Source organism: Lissotriton helveticus, chromosome 4_1 (assembly GCF_964261635.1).
Source record: "Lissotriton helveticus chromosome 4_1, aLisHel1.1, whole genome shotgun sequence".
NCBI classification, from domain to species: domain Eukaryota; kingdom Metazoa; phylum Chordata; class Amphibia; order Caudata; family Salamandridae; genus Lissotriton; species Lissotriton helveticus.
The window spans coordinates 1,312,940,718-1,312,959,101 of NC_136063.1; the positions used below are offsets into that span (position 1 = coordinate 1,312,940,718).

Here is an 18,384-nt window from a genome sequence, read left to right on the forward strand (position 1 = left end):
GGGTGTTTTTTTGCGGGTGGGTTGGCGGGTCTTGCCTGGGGCATTCCTGGGAAGGTCTAATACCGGCTAGAAGTTTGTTGGACAAAATCCATAAGGAAACACCAGTTTTGGCACTTTTTGTAAGTTAGGGTTCGTTAGGGTTAGCCCTAGCAGCAGGATTGCATGTGTTTAAGGGGGTTCTATTGCAACGCGGTTCTGTTGTTGTAGAGCACTGTTGGAGCGATGCTGGCTATGGATACTTTTGCTTGCAGGCAAGTGGTTTGAATACAATCCACGGTCTGTATTTGGGTCTACTGTTACTTTCAAAGTACGTTTTGTAACCATTTTTCTGCTAGGCATCGTTTTTGGAGATATGATTGGGTTCTTCTACATTTTTGCGACTGGCTTTAGTAAGGGTCTTGGTGGGAGCATTGCTGGGAAGGTCAAATTTTGTTCTAAAACACAGTAGTACACCCACCTTGAGGGGAAAGATCCGCTATAATATTTTGGCCATACTTATTGATCCTTAAAAAGGTGACTCAGACAGAGCACGCAATTTCAAAAATATTGTACTGTCTATTAGGGAAATCAAAGTGTCACTTTTTGAACCACACAGCGTACATACCTTTTATTTATTTATCAGTGGTATTGTAATAGCACTTCCTGTTTTCCGTTCAATAATTACAGGCCGGGTTTCAGTCAACATCCGCCAGGCAGGCAGTGGACAGGGTGTCTCTTCTGTCAGTGGTCACCACCACATTGATGGACGAAGCGTCAGCTGGAATGGAGGAGTGCCGCCAATAAGAGGAATTGTTTGCTGCATGCAACTTACTTACCAATTTCAACAGGACAACTCCAACAACATACGCAATACAGATACAGTATCCATTGTTGTCTTTTATTCTATGAGTGTGACTGCATGTGCTTACCTTTAGTTTGTAACCAAAGATTGTCTGTAAACTCTGTATCTTCAATTATTGTTTGTCCATGCTCTGCTTTTTTTTTCTTCTCTCAACAAAACCTACCCAAAAAGAAACCCCCATTCCCATCCATTTTACAAACCCTAACCCTCTTCCCCCGGGCTGTGTTGTTTTGCTTGATGTCTGACTAAAATGACATCAATAATTCCACACACTTGCTGGGGAGGATAAGGTGATAGCAGCAACAGGCTGGTGAAGGAATACGAGGATATCTTCTAGACTTACTCAGCTTCAGTACTATATCTTCTAGTAGTAGTAGCCAATGTCAAATAAATTCAACGCAAGTACTAGTTATACTTGCAATACTTTACCATTTGTTAGGCTACATTATGGCACTGTTCTGGTGTACTGTCACCTGCTATTTTCTCGATCGTACCGTAACCGTTGTAATGCTACAGTAAGGAGTACAAACAAGGTTTCGTTTTCTTTTTTTCCATAGGCATGCAACTGCCACTGTGTCACACCACTAGTACCACCGCAATGAGGAAATGTCACCCGCCCAGGAATGACAACGTTAATCCCCATTTCACCTGGAGCCAGCCCTGGGCCTAGCCCTAATTTCTAACACAAATTACAGGTAAGATAAGCGTTTGGTGGGAGGTAGTATAATGGAGTATTATTTCGGAGTAGACAAGAGATTGACGGTTGTACTACTAAAGTCCTACGACTGTTCAGGAAAACAAAGTTACTGTTACACCCCCGCCCCCCACCCACCAGACTGAAAAGCAGTAAAAAACAGGTATGGTCAGATAAAGTTGAAAAATATATTTATTTATCCCTAACAAAATAATCTCCCTCACCCACCCTAACCCCAACGATTGTCTCTGAAACGTCCCAAAACGATCCCAACTCCCAAATCCCACCCCCCAAAAGTCTATAAAAAAAGGGCAAGGGACACTCCACTACTGGAGGGTGCTGGTGCTGGTGCATGATGCGGCATGGGCATCATACTCCTTGCGGAGGGTGGCAAGCTCGGAGCGGAGGCCCTTAACCAAGGTCTTATACCTCAGGACCTCCTGCTCCAGGTTGGACATGCGGACTCGTAGGCGGCGTTGGCGTTCCTTGCAGCTCCTGTGGGGGGCAGCTGGTATTTCGGTTGCTTGGCGGTGGCGGTCGGCTTTCTTAGCCCGGCTCGGTCCCGCTGGCTTAGTCACGGAGGAGGATGCAGTGGTCACAGTCGAAGATGTTGCCCCGCTCGACTGCGTGTCCTCCTCCTCCTCCAGGGCCACCAGCCGCCGATACTCGGCGACTGTGGCCTCCAGCCTCCGTTGCCGGGCCAATCTAGCCTGCTCCCTCCTTGTTGTTGATTTGGAAGGAGCAACTATATGAAGAAAGAAAGACATAGTCTGTAACCAATGCTCCTTATTAATAACACAAAGTGATTGAGCCGAAAGTTGGGTCACAGAGTACAAGTAGCAAATTGAAAGCACAGTACATAACTATTGAGGACAGTATCTATGTAACCTCCCACTTCTGCATCCTTGCTCTAACAGTAGTGGTAGTTTAATGAACTAATTCTACGACCACTATGGACTTCCATTACAGTCGACTATGACAGTACACCAGTCTTATTCTTCTTCTTCTCTCTTGTTTAGGGAAATGGGTACGTTATCTTATGCAAGCCGGCAGAATGACATGGACACAGCACAGTGAAGTTGCACCCGAGAAAAAAAGTTGCACACCATGATGATGGAGACAGACTTGCGTTACTGTACCGGTCCAGTACATGCAGGTGGTGAAGCTATTACTTTTCTATTACGGGTGGCACTGAGAATACTCTGTTACAAGGGCTACTGCTTAATTAATTTACCTTTCACCCTACAGTGCAAATGAGTACTAGAAAAGGAAACTGAAGAAGCTAACTAATTTGATTATCTATCACTTCACATGGGACGTATTTAATGACAGATGAGATGACTTTAGGTGCTTTGCTTAATATTGAGTGAACAGTGATACACCCACACATGAATGACGTACTACAAGTAAACTAAAGTTATTAAGAGAGGTACGGAGTGTCCACCGTAATAACCAGATATATGCTGTGAATGCAAACGCAATACAAAGTACTGCTACTATTCATGGTAGTATTGGACACATTTACAATTTCTTTTCCTTGCCTTCCCTGCACTGGGACGGACGTGCGGGTGCGGTGGTACATGCTCTTCAAGGTAACACTTACTTCACCTGGCGACCATCTACTCTCTCTAGATACACATGTGCTATGTAAGAGTCAGAGAATACCATGCTCCAGGCATCCATTCAGTCAAAGTATACGCACACATACAGTTTCTGTTTCACCCACCCAGGCTGCTGTCCTTCCACCCATCCTTGCTTCATCATTGACCCAGCCATGCACCATACCATATTCTTTCCTTCCCAGCCACCTCTGGGTCCAAGCAAACACATATCGTTCTTCTTTGCCAGCCATCATACAAGTTCGCGTCCCACTTACTTACACCCTTCTTTCGCTTTTCGTTCATCCCATCCATCACGTTCGTCTAAGAACTTATTGGGATTCTTCTCACCAAAAACTTCACAGCTAAGTCGAAGTACATTTCGAGGAGGCTACTACCTGGTTGATTTGTAATTGTAATACACCCGTGCAGAAAGCACACTATGCAGTCTTCAATCTCAATAAGTAAGGAATATATAGCTTACCTGTTTCCGCCACCACCGTTTGATCCCCCACAGGAACGGCCACCAGCTCTTCTAACGCCGCCTCCTCCCCAGAGGCCTCCGAGTCCAAGTCCAACACAGCCACCTCCGCGCTGGCCCCGTCACCAGATGTTACACCTACAAAGTACATTTAAGAATGTTAGAATACACCACTCACTACTATATAATATTTGGTCTAGGAGAAATGTTAAAAAAACAGAATACAATGTAATAATTTGTGACTGTCTACTCCATAGTAAAAATGTCCCATTTTCCAGGGAAGGCTGTTGTCTTGCTGCACTTTTATGCACAACTGATGAATGCTTGCTTTTGATTTTTAACACGCACCACTTTTTCTCCTAACAGACAGAAGCTTGACTCCTGAGTCCTAAGAACACGACCAGGATCAAGTTCAAACTAGGTGAGAGTTCGGCTCGACCACAAGAAATGTGTCCAATTAATCGTCAGCACTAACCACTTTTCCGTTTACAGTTAAATAGTTTTATGACAAAGTAGATTTTAATAAATGTGTTTACTTTTAATAAAGCTTTTACACTTAAATAGACTCTGTGGTTTTTGTTCCTCTAGACTAGAGTGGATGAGCTAAAGGTTTTGGAATTTTTGCAAGCATGAGTGCCTCTGACACTTCTTGACTGTGCTGTGACTCCGTACTACTCTCTTGTCCTGCGTACGATAATCTAGAGATCATTGGGGATCTATAATCGGTGACTTCGGGAGCTGAATGACTCTGCCACACTATCTAGTCAGTAAGGAGACAGTGCATAGAGGTATTGCTGAATATAATGGGAGTCCAATGGAATTGCCAAATGTCCAATCTTAGTTAGCTACACAGACAGACTAATAAGAATAGTCTAGTAATACCACAGGGAGTCATATTCGAGGCAGGATAAGAATTTATATCCAGTCTACAAGAAGATCAAAGACGATTTAGAAAAAATCGAATGAGGAACGCTAGGAAAAAATAGGTACTGTTTATTAAAATGTAAACTTACTGGGGCCAGCAAAGGAGCCCTCGCCTGCCCGATCCTGGCCTGCATCCTCAGCACCCTCCTCCTGTGTCCTCTTGCCCTTGGGGGGAGCTGATGTACAACATGAAAGAAAGAAAAACCAGAAAACATGGATGAGATTTTTCAACCAAATCAAACATTTCAAAAGAACAATAACAACATATTTTGGAAAAATAGCAAATAGATAGACAACTATTCCACAGGATCTATCTCATGTGGTATACTACGTTATTCGTATTCCCTGATTTGCGGAACGTTGACTTAGAAAGTTCCTATGTAACTCAATAAACAGACTACTAAAGAGGTTTGCCTAGGCCTGGCACTGCAGGCAGCAGTGCGCAACACGTGACAGACAAAGTCCATCCTGCTTGCAGATCAGTGAATACTCAAACTATCAATCCACCCGCCACCACCGCCACTATTTCTTCTGATAGCCATGTGACTGTCTAAAGGAAGGACTGGACTTCAGTCTGTTGGGGCTGATTTATAAGTCCCTTGCGGAAGTTGCGGCTGATTTTCCTCCATTGTTGCGTGCCTTTTCTGACGCAGCGGCAGAACAAAAGACTCGCCATGGTGTTGGTGCGGCGTATATATTAAAAAAAAAAACACATATGGGCATATGGGCGATGCATCACGTTGTAAAACCCTGCGCCATCAGGGGGCGTTCCGGCGCAAGGGAGGGCGTACCTGCGCAGGAACGAATCCTAAAAGTGGCTGAGGGAAATCTACAAGATGTCAATCAGTCATTTTTAGGACAATGATGCATGACTCAAACCCTGCGCGCTTGAAGCCGACGTACGGCTTGATGCAGCATTGGGGAGATAGGGTACCCCAGAGCATTGCTGGAGCTGCGCCATCGTTGGCACGCAACTCCAGCAATGCGCTGCCTTTACGGCACAGATGCGTAAGGCTTCTGTGACGTTTTGGGCCAATGGGTGGTGGTGGCATGGCACACAATTACTGCCGCATCCCTGCTACTTTGCAGGGATGCGCCGGTAATTGAAAATATGACCCTTACTGTCTAGCATTACGCAGTTCTTTTCTTTACAGTACACTCATACATAATTTCTCAGGCCAATGAAATGCTTCTGAACACAACATACAAAACAAAGAAGCATAGTAGCAAGCAAGGCTACTGAGAAGGAGAGCAGTGCACCTGAAAATGAAATGCATAGAAGATTTTGAAATATAATTTACCTCAATGTAATCGGCAGCATTATTGCTCTTGGTAAAGAACAAAGATTTGCAAATAACAGAGCAGGATAAAACAGAGTAGTAAATGTACTACTACTACTACTCACCAAGCCCGGGGACCTCTACGCCGAGCGCGTCCAGCAAGTCCCGCTCCCGGTCCATGACATCGGTCCAGCGGTGGGTGGCCTGGTTATATGTGCGCCGGACCCCAGAGATCTTGTACATGGCCCGGCACACTTTCTCCCACCGCTGGCGGCGCTCCCGGATGCCATAGCCGGTCGCGATCTTGCCGCCTCCCAGGATCATCTTGGGGAGGCGGCGCTGGACGTGGAAGATCAGTGCCGCCACTTCCTCCGCGCTGAAGATCTCCCTCGGGACCACTTGCTCCCCCCTTAAACGCCCGCACGGGAGCCGGGCACGGGGTGCGGGACCCTTCCCCTTCTCAGGGTGCTTCCCGGCTCCCTTTACCATGGTCTGGGCAGAAATAAACTTAAATGATAAAGAAGAAATAGAATAGTGAAGAAGAAAAGAAAAGAGTTTAAAAAAGTAGTTTAAAAGTAAATAAAAGCTGCAGAAAACACAAAAATATAGAGCTAGAAAAATAGAGGGTTAGATAATAAGTAAAATTAGATCAAAAAAACTTCAAACAAGCAAAGGATGGCAGAGATTGAGAGAGGATACAGAAAGCATGCCCAGAACCATAGCAATGAATGAGAAACAAGATGGCCGCGCCCGTTCACGACCGCGTGGGTAAGTTCGCGCGAGATTTTCCTTGCGAGTACGCGCGAAATTGTACTAGCGAGCAGCACACTTTGCGAGATTACACATAGCGGGCGGAAACGGAATTACGTCACGCCAACAAGATGGCCGCGCCCGTGTACGACCGATAGGGTAACTTGGCAAACGAATAGCTAGAAGCGCCTCGCGAACACGCGCAAGATCACGCGAACATACACGTCGCAACAAAAACAATTTTGTATTCGCACGTATTCGCGGCTTCCGAAATCGATCTCGCACGGATTCGCGCCCCAAAAAACGCGCGAAATTGCAAAAAAAACGATTTTAGCTAAAATGAAAGCAATGAGCAGGTGCAAAAGTTCAAACTTAACATTAGTAACATTCAAGGTAGTGCTTCCTGATGGGCCCCTCCAGAGTTTGCAACAATTCTATGACCCTGCTATGACCCAAACAGCAGGCTCATAGAATAGCACCATAAAGGTCCTGTAAAAAAAAAATTTCACTGCAACAAAAAGCAAATTACAGATAAGGAAGGAAGCAGGTGCCAGCCAGACTGGAACTTTCAAAATTACTGACACATTAATGAAACACAAATTAATTGATGGCAGTTGAAGAAGGGCAGGTGTGCTTGCTTTTTTCAACCACCATAATCTACAGTGATAAATAAACCTAATAGGTGCCAGTGAGGATGTACTAGAGGGTGGCATGGGTGTCCCAGAGGGTGGCAGTGGTGAAACAGAGGGTGCTGTGAACCTGTGATGATAAACCAGACGTAGAAACAACATAGTCGCGGCCGTTGCAAGCCGAAAAGTAAGTTCGCAATTGCGAACTTGTCCCAAAATCGGCGCGAACACGCGCCAACACAAAAAACGGAAAAATCCGCAAATCCGCTAGAGTTCGCGGATCTTCGCGGATTGCGAATCCGTAAATCCGCAATTTCGCGTACGCGAGATCCGCTAGATCCGCCCATGCTTAATGACAACATCAACCCTTGATTGCTGTGCTGATGTCTGGGATGTCACACTCTCTGAACGGCGTATGTTTCAATGGAAAATATCAATGGTCTCCATCTTCACCAGGACCTGTTATTTGCATATATTTACAATGGGTGAAGATTTGAGGAATCTGTAAGGGTTATACCTGTGGTTCTATCAAAAACACGAGTAGGGCCTCCAAATGTTCTATATCTTCTGTCGAGTATCTAGCTCCTTGAATCAGGAGCCTTGACTCATCATTGATATAATTCTCTGTGCGTGTCCTTATTTATCTTCAATTGGTAATCCTATTTATTTCTCTCTGGAGCAAATGTTTTGTGTCGGGTCACTCAATGTTTTATCAATATTAGTCCAACTGGTGCTTTATATAGGGCATAGTTCTCACAGCTGCAAAAGGCCTTTTATTCTTGGTAAAGTGGCCTCCAGGTGATTTTTATTTGCCGATAACTGAGTGTCTTCTGTATTCTTATAAACAGACACCCTGGCACAGACGGTTACCGATGCTCTTCCGCGTTGGATTACTTGAACCAGGCCTTATTGTCTACTTAAATTTCACTTGATGAATTAAACCTAAAACATTTAAATCTGCGTGCTACATACACCTTCCCTCTGATGGAAACATCTAACAATTTGATAACAGCCCAAAATAGTCAATCAATTCTACTCTACTTTCTTCAAAAGCTACTGTCAAAACATCTGGGCGTAACAAAGACTATTTGTTCCTCAACTTTCTATATCTAGCTTGATCCACAAAAGTTATCCGAGCTCCTGTATCCACTAAAAACTTAACAGGACGTCCTTCAATCCACACCTCAATTTCTGGGTCAGGTACTTGAGAAATGATACCCTGCTTCTCACATTTCATTCCTAAATCTGACTCTCCGTGTTCTTCCTGTTTATCAACTTCATTATCCTCAAACTCTTCATGCACTACACAAAGTACAGTATTACTCTTGCCTCCTTTGCAAACTTTTACAAAATGCCCTGTATTACCACATTTCGTTCATTTCTGACCATGTGCAGGACAATATTTGAATGTAGAAACATGGCTGTGTGAACCACATCTGTAGCAACTAACTCGCAGTGGATGAAGAGCTGGGGCATTACATTTATCCATACTCCTACCTTTCTTAAATTCTGTAGTTGTTACTGGTTTGCATTCTGTAGTTATTACTGATTTGTTTACTACCGCACCTGAAACAGACACTTTGTTGAAAGATTCTTCTAAAAATTTCACATCCTCACATGAACCCTCTTAGCTATAGCTATGGCCTTGTCTAAGGACAGCTTTTTACATGTAAGGAATTGTTCCTGTATTTTCTGTGAGTTGCATCTTGCCACAAGTTGATCTCCAATCAGCTGTGATGTGAAATCCTCAAACTCACACATTGCCGCTAGCACTTTCAAAGCAGTAATATAAGTATCTATGTTTTTAGAAGTTTTCTGTACTTTAGTAAAAAACTTAAACCTATGAACTACTACATTTTTTGTTTCAGAAAAATATTTCTACAATTGTACTACAGCATTGTAAAATTCATCACATTCTGACCCTCTATCCCCGAATGATAATACATTACCCCTTTTTTCCTTTCTGGTTTAAATGTGTTGCATTGGTTGCTGTTAAATAAGCTTTCAAAGATCTAATCCAGAATTTCCACTCAAACTGAGGTTCTCCAGGTTCTTGTATAAACAGTGCGGTGGAGATATACTGTGCATACTTCCTTTCTTCGAAAAAAAAACCAACAAAAAATTTATACTTGTAGAAGCGTAGAAATCTCTGAAAATTGCAAAAATCAATCCTGCACCAAAAAATTGCGTGCAAATCGCACAGGAACAAAGATACATTTGCACAAGCGTGAAAATTGCTGAATCGCTAAAAAAAAAATGTGGGAAATTATTCAAAAAAACACAATCTGCACTATGTCTTTGCTTGCAAATCTCAGTTGAAGTAATGTGAAATGAGATAAATTTGAACAAGAGTGCAAGTCGCTGAAAATTAATTGAAAAAGCACAATCTTCATTATGACAAATCGCTGTTGAAGTAAAACATAAGGTGCAGTGCTTCAAGGGTCCACTGGGTGCAGCACTAATGTAAATAAACTGGCACAACTCTCTAATGCACCTGGACTACTTCCTGGCTGGCAAAATACATTTCGAGGTCAATGTGCTCTGAACCTGAAAGTATCGGGCACACCGGCTCTCCAAGATGAAGCTTTTCCAAGACACTGCTCAATGTTTGCCTCCGACACAGCGTTAGGACTGGCAGAACAAAGACAAGGATGGTATGTAAATGACTAATAACTACTTGCACAATTTAAATGCATACAACTCGCGCTTTGTAAAAAAACACATCTCGTGCTTTGTCCCGCTGCTAGGCAACTGGCTTGAAAATCGGATCACAGTTAAGCAACCATCAAAAGAATGTTTAGCATATGCCTAAGAAAACCAAGTAAAGCTCCCAAAAAAACTTATGGAGCACCTCCGAGTCAATGACTTTTCCTTAATCAGCGTAGTGTTTCTCACCTTCAGGATTCACCTTTGAGTGAATGATACTATTGGTCTCGGTGTTTCTTTGAATAAATAATTACTCCTTGACCCCCGCAATTGTTACCTTCCTTGTAGAGTGCTGCGTCTCTTATCCCAGGTTGTCGCCACTTCTGATGGGCACAGGAGTAACTGCCTCGCATGAATCTCTCTCCAGTAACCTCATCCCACTCCACATTCTATGATGTCAGTCTCAAACTTCTATTCTACACATCACCACACACATACAACATATTTAATTCATAGATAAGAGCGTTTCCAAACAAGGTAACACCACCCTCTGCAGCACCCTCGTCTACAGGCCTCCCGGCCCCCCCAACTCCTTCACTGACACCATGGCACGGCAGGCTCTCGCATCCAAAGACTACATCCCACTCAGAGACCTCAACTTCCACATGGACAACCCCAGTGACCAGAACACCGCCTCCCTTCTGGAAAACCACAACTCTATCAGACTCAAGCAGCTAGTCACCGAAATGACATACACAGCCCGACACAAGCATGACCCGATCTTCTCCGCCAGTGGGAACATCAGCTGCAGCCACACCTCTGAACTATCCTGGACTAACCATCCCTGCATGCATCTCGCCTTTGCCGTGCCACCGTACACCGCCATTATCATCGGCCCCTGTCGCAACTGGATCAAGGCCACCGAAGAACTTCTTGTCAATTCCCTCAGCACAAACACTTCACCAATGCCAACGGACACCAGCACCGCAGCACACAGCCTCCACCAATGGATCTCCAACTGCGCCAACACCCTGGCACCCCTCAAGAAAAGGCCAGACAAGCAACACTTCAAGAAGGCCAGCTGATTCCCTTCCGGTCTCCATGAGTCCAGAGGCTACTGCAATGACTCAAGAAGAGGTGGAGAAACAAGAAAGCCCTGGAAAATCACTAAACCTTCGAATCAGCCATCAACGCAGACCATGCCTCCTAAAAACCACAAAGACAATTTCCCTCCAAGACAGAATCAACACCAACACACGCAACAGCAAGGGACTTTTAGCCATCGTCAAGGAGTTCGCCAGGCCCAAAAGTGAGACCACAGATGTTTCTCCCTTCTAAGATCTCTGCAACAAACTCAGCACATTTTTCCACCACAAGATCAGGAAGATCTAAGACAGCTTCAACACCCTAGACTCGGCCACTACACCCACCACCATCACACACAACCAAGCCGTACCCCAACAGACCATGCTGTGCTGGACCCAGCTCACAACAGAAGACACACTCAAGACCATGAAGAGCATCCACTCAGGAGCCCCAACGGATCCTTGCATGTACCACATCTTCCACAGAGCAGCCATCACTCACCAGCTTTGCCTCACCATCAACTTCTCCATCAAAATTGCCACCTTCCCCGACGACTGGAAACACGCCGAGATCAACCCACTGCTGAAGAAGCCATCCTCAGACCCGACAGACTTCAAGAACTTCACACCCATCTCGCTCCTCCCCTTCCCAGTCAAGGTCATGGAGTAGGCCATCAACACCCAACTGTCCAAGTTCATCGAAGTGAACCACGCCCTGGACCCCTCCCAATCCAGCTTCCAAAGCAACCACAGCACTGAAACCGCACTCCTCGCCACCACTGACGACATCTGCTCCTTCCTCGACCGGGGCGAAACTGCAGCCCTCATCCTACTAGACCTTTCGGCTGCCTTCGACACCATCTCCCACTGCACCCTAATCGAAAGACACTGGCATCCGAGGCAAGGCTCAGGACTGGATCCACCCCTTCCTCACCGGCCAGACAGAGCGAGTAACAATACCACTGTTCCTCTTATAACCCACAGAGATCAGTTGCGGCGTGCCCATGGCCCATCCCTGAGACCCATCCTTTTCAACGTCTCTCAGCCATCGTCAGAAGCCATGGACTCAACATTGTCTCATATGCTGAAGACACCAGCTGATCCTCTACCTCACCAACGAATCCACAACCCCCAGAACCAACTTCCACAATGGAATGAAGGCTGTTGCTACCTGGATGAAAGACAACTGCTTCAAGCTCACCTCGGACAAGACTAAAGTGCTCATCCTGGGACTCACCCCTTCAGCTTGCTATGATTCCTGGTGGCCAGCTGCTCTGGGACCTCCCCCCATCCCGACGGACCACGCATGCAACCTCAGCATCATATTGGACTCATAGCTCACCATGAACCAGCAAATCAATGCAGTTTCCTCAGCCTGCTTCTACACGCTCCGCCTGCTTTGAAAGACATTCAGATGGATCCCCACAGAATCCAGAAAGACGGACCCACGCACTTATCACCAGCAGACTCGACTACGGCAACACACTCTATGCCGGCATCACCCAGAAACAGCTCAAGAAACGAAAGAACGTCCATAACACCGCAGCCAGACTGGTATTCGACTATCTCTGCTGCAGCCACATCACGCAACACATCCAACAACTCCACTGCTCCCAGTCAACACGAGAATTGCTTTCAAGCTGGATTACCTACGCCTACAAAGCTCTACACAACAAAGGACCAGCATACCTGAACCACTGCCTCACATTTCACACACCCGCCAGACAACTTTAAACCTCCCAACTCGCCCTTGCTTCCGTCCCCAGGATCCACAATCCCACAACTGGAGGAAGGTTGTTCTCCTACCTCACCGCCAAGACCTGGAACACCCTGTCCCTCCACCTCAGGCAATCCGCATTGCTGACCCAATTCAGAGAGGACCTCAAGACCTGGCTCTTCAAATGATCCTCCACTCAATCCGACCTGCAGCCCTCCTCTCCCATTGCCTTGAGACCCTCACAGGCAAGTAGCCGCATTATACAACTCCCTGATTGATTGAACTCGAATGAGGTATATGATAATCTGTAACAATTTTATTAATGAGTTTGATGAGTGTCGAGTACACAGAAGAGGTCTTGGAAACAGCTTAGTTACAGATGTATGGATGTAAGACTCTGCATTCATACAATCACTGAAATAGTTGACAAATGTTATGTTATTCAGACCAAGGGGATGGTGAGAAGTTTATATTAGTCAGCACTCACGTCTTTTTCTTGGAGAAGTCAGAAATGGCAGATAAGAAATGAAGTACTTTATTCAAATGTACTTTTACTATATGCTATTTCTGTTTAGCCTCTAATTTAGTACTTCACAAACGTTTGAGAACCACAACCCAATTTTCAGAATGACAAACATTTGTGACCCACCTGGCTTTAATGGACTTGAGGTGGCCAATTTATTTTATATATTTAAAGCATCATGTGGTAGCGCACTGTCATTTACAGACAGCAACATTTCTATTCAAATGGCACAAAATTTGCACAGACATACAGCTTTACTGATAAAACTATATCACAGACAGGTGACATTGTGTGGAAATAGAGTTTCAGTGAATATTTATCATTTCTGCATCACCAAGTAAAATGTCTTGATCTGTATTGATCCTAATAAAAATAAAAAATTCCATCAGACTTCAGAATTACAAAAATGTGCTTCATTTTTGCTTTCTGAACTGCTGAATGTGTACAGTTCAATTACAGTTATTTACATTTTGATGTGTGTTACAAAAACAATACATCCTATAGCCTTTCCTTTCACACTCTGTACCCCAGCAAGACTGTCACATAATTCACTTTCTTTTTCTTTCTCTGACTGCAAAATGAGAAGAGTTTGTAAACATCAATTCCAATGCCAAAAAATAAGCAGCACTTTGTTGTGAGATATAGCCTGACATTTGACCTCTGTCCTTAAAGCTGCAGCACATTTAAGAATACAAATACAGAATTTAAAGACATTTTTATTTATTGGTTGGACTTTTTCGACCAACCACAATCCACTGAAACACTGCTCTAATCCTGTCTACATTATGATCACAATAAAGATGTGAGGAAATAAGGAACTTAACACATCCATTACAGAAAGTAGATTCGTAAGTCGCAAAGTTGTCATTGCTTTTGTCTACAAAGACCAAAATGAGTTATACCCACCCTGCTCAACAAGGGACTCGGGCTCTCTGTCAGGCCCCAGAGTGGTGATTAAGTCAATTTAGCTAATGTAAAGACTTTAAAGCAGGTTTAGGGATGGTGTTTTGCTGGTTCACGGACCTTTTGCTCCACGTCTTCACATTTCTCGCCATTAGCTTCTCTATCCTTAACCTCTTCAATGCTCATGACGGCTCCCGGCCGTCATGAGTCACAGTGGGCGTGCGCTGACCATGCCCGCGATAGGAATGTTCAGCACTGCAGCGGAATTCGCACCGCAGCGAGGAGGCTAAAGGTTGTCCTAAAGCTGGGAAGGGTAGGGCAGCTTCAGAGTGGCAGCTCCTTTCTTCCGGCTGGCCTCTCACAAGTACCTCTCCACAACTCTTGTTCACAGTGCAAGGGCCAGCCCGCCAGAGGCCATAGCCCATGGAGGCTTTAGAGCCAACCCCTGTTAGGTTACATTCTCCAGATTGCCAGAGGTCTGCAGTGAACAGGGGCGCATTGGTTCCTTTACCAAGGGCCTGCAGATAAAACGTCAGACCGGCCACTTGGCTGTTTGATGAGTACCCGTGGCATGATGAAGCGTTTGCTATATAAAGAGGGGAGAGTGTTTCAACGCCCGCACCATGGCCAAACTGATCAGGTTTCCCAGATGGTGCGCAGTTCCACTATGTGAGTATATTGAGAGAGTAGCGCAATTACACAAGGTGGAATTAAATTATGGCATTGACGGTAGCGGCTGCTACAGAGCTGTAATGGTGAGGCGGGAAGGTGAGAGAGGAGGTAAAAAAAGGTAAAATCCACTTATCTGCAAGCCGCCTCCTCTCCTTCGTCCTCCGTCATATGCAGGAAACCAGGAAAGAGGAAGCCCACAGGTTCCCGGAGACACCTAGCCAATCATGATGCTGCTGTCACCAGCATTTCAGCAGTGTCAGGATTAGTCTGAGTGCCATGGTTCGGCGCTCAGACAGCTACTGAGAGCCTGTACAGTTCTCCACCCAGGCTGTCCAATACAGCCGGGTGGAGAACATGCTAAGTGCGCATGACAGTTTGGCCGGCCAAAAAGTAATGCACACTTAGAAAGTGCTCACCACTCCTCCCCTGCTGTGTGGGCAGGGCAGCCCCGCCTCGCCTCACCTAGCACCTACAGCCAGGGTGGAAAAAAATGTATAACATGGTGTTATTATCATTTTATTTTTCCTAAGTGGAGGAGCCGCCGCTGGACATTATTCAGTAGCACTGTGTTTATCCATTTTATTAAGTGCTGCATCAAATCATGTTTGTGAGCTCTCTGAGTTAAATGTTCTTGGAGCTAACACTTATAATGTTGCAGAATCAATCGCTTCCCATACATATGAATATTCTGACATCCTCCCCCTCACATCAACGGATGACAATGTGCTTCTTTTTGCCTCAACATTCCTTGGGTGCAGTTGCCTATATTTTCAGGAAAAACGGTGACCACAGAATGTCAACTCACTTTTATCGACTTTGCATTTGTTGGTATTTATCATGAGTACTTTACATTGTAAAGTGGCAACCTTTAATGTGTGATCAAATTATTGTATTATTTTTCCAAAAATCAATCTTTAATTATTGTAATTGTAAAAGTTTTACACTAACCAAACAAGGGTTTTGACTGCCTCCTGGAAGATGTACTCGGCTGAAGCTATACCAAGGTCAAGCTATTTTTGAAGCAATATTGTCCTATAGGTGCATAAGTAATATAGTAAATTATATAGTGAGATTGGCAATAAATTTGTATAAATTCAACTTGAAAAAGCCATGGGCCACATGCAGATGGCTAAATATATTGTTAATGATGTGATCTGTATGTGTTTCACTCTGAATGCCTTGTTTACATGCATCTTTTTTTTCTTTTCGTTTTTTCACAGACAGCCACTACAGGTGCTGCCTACTGTGCTGCACCTGATGCTGGCTCGAAAATGTATTGGCAGCCCAAGGTGACTTCCCAGCTCTCCTTCTCTTTTGACTAGGTGCAGTGGTATTCAAGTATGTTTTTGGGTTAGAGCAGGGTTCACAAAAGTCGGTCCTGTATGGCCGGATCCATGCCAGGTTTTTGGCATATCACCATTTAGGAAAATTAAGTTATCTTAAAAATCTGGTATTGATTGGGCCCTCAAGGACCAACTTTCGAGAACCCTGGGTCAGAGGGTGAACAGCTTTGTTTATGAGGTTTGTGATCTGAGAGTCTTTAGCTTTCCCAGTACTTGGAAGAGTGTTGGGATTTTTGTTGTTACCCTGTGACTCAGAAGAAGATTGAAGTTGATTGCCACTAAACCTGCGAGCTGTGTAGTGACATATCAGAGGTGGCAACCTGCAGACACTTTACCTTTCCAACAACAGCAAAGCAATTACAGTGACAAATGTGTCAAAATGTTTACATTATAATATAGTCTTCACAAAGCACTCTCACAGCTTTTATTGATACCACATCTGGATCAATGAATAGCAAAACAAATGTATTCTTGGCACAGTGTGCTTTTCTGATTTTATTTTTGTGTGGACCTTGGATTTTCACAGGGCATCAAAATCATGCCCATTGATATTAAGTGCTTCTGGGTGCATCACTCTTCCCATGAACAAGATGGTCCCCGTTTCTCGGTCTCTTATCACAAAGAAGAATGGGTGGTCAACAATAACCTGCGGATACAGCACAGCCATTCTGCTAATAGCGATCATTCCAGATGCTGCAGCCGCTTCCGATCCTTCCTCATTGACCTCCAGGTAGGACTTGTGAACTGCTTTGGTGAGAAAGAGATCCTTGATATCTGAAACAGCAGAGAGATCAGCATTTGGACCAAATACTTCTTCAATTCCCAAATGCTTCAATGGGTCTTAAAAATCAATATTTTGCTTTATTTTGAACCTTGGAACATAAACTTCCACTTTTTGTTTCTTTACCGCGCCGGCCCATTCTCGAATCTGTGGCCCTTTAATAAGCGGTTCTAATTTGGCCAGTGGAACTTCCTGCCTGGAAAGGACGATCATCATGCTCATCTTATCACCTTCGTACGGTATTTCCAAAACTTGAAAAGTTCCTCCTGCATCATTGGACCCATCACTGAACTCCCCATAGTAGAACTCTCCTTGCTGGTACATCATTGGAATTTGCACTTCACTTTCATCGTCTTTTGTGAACGAGAAAGTCCTGGTGTTCTCTGGTCTGAACTGGGACTTCCAGCTGCCCTTGAAGTAGATGGCATTGACTAGGACCATCCTCGTAAGGTCGCTGAAATCACTGGCATCAACGAGATTATTTATGCGATTATTTGTTTAATTCTCCACCCAGCCATTGATGTGTTCAGCTACTGATGCACTCTGGCTGAAGTCAACATTTTCTACTTCTGCTAGGAAATATTTTTTCATTAGCTGGATAAACTTGTCGCTGATTAGATATCCGTTTTGAAGGTAAAGTGCATTGGTGAGATTTGCAACGCAATTGTATTGGTTTGCAGTGAAGACCTCAGATAGATCCCTTAAGTAAGAGAATTCTCCACCATTTTTAATGTCATCGTATCCCACAGTATGGCGAATTTCCTTCAGAGTGGATCCGCGGGCTCCAAGCTCCACCATTCCTAAAGCAACAGCAATACTGAGGTGCGCAGTTCATGATAAAGTTTTACAGAAAAATCTGTAATGGCATCATTCTGAACATTTGCACCGGTTGGTGTGCCGTGCCAAATAAATAATAGGGACAATATTCCAAGAAAATGCATTTTCAAGCCGCTGCTATCGATGCGTGGTAAGTTCCGGCTCCGGTGCGCGCGCGGCGGGGTCTGCCGCAGGTGCGTAGACAGCGCGCGCTGCTGACAGCAAAGCCTCAGCTCCCTTCCTAGTCCTCGGCTTTCAGTATGTGGGCATATTCTGGAAGGATATGAACCCATGCTAGATGGTCATATGAACTTTTTACAAGATAGTGACTGGACCCTTGCCACTCGGCTGGAACACTCTGTTCATACTCAGATGCATCCATTATAATTATGCCTCCAAGTTTAGTGGTATTTTTTTTTCAACATTTGCATCTGTATTTATTCATATTTATTTTATGGCTATCTACTTGGTATTTATCCGTATTTATTTAGTATTTTAAGAATAAATAGAGCAGTAACATGGTATATTTCCACATTTATTTAACTGATAAAAATGCTCGCATACTTTGGTGCCAGTTGCGTTTTAGCAAATTAAGCAGCCAATAGAGCAAAATACTACACCCACATGTAAATATTAGCATTATAAACAAATATATGTTAACATATGCCTGTATTTAAGGAAATCTCATCCTGATTTTTAAC

At 44.4% G+C, this 18,384-nt stretch overlaps 1 pseudogene; it reads right to left on the reverse strand.

Moving 5' to 3' along the window:
* Window positions 1-16,428: 16,428 nt before the first annotated feature.
* LOC144829096 (neuroserpin pseudogene) lies at window positions 16,429-17,823 on the reverse strand (annotated as a pseudogene).
* Between the last annotated feature and the right edge of the window lie 561 nt (window positions 17,824-18,384).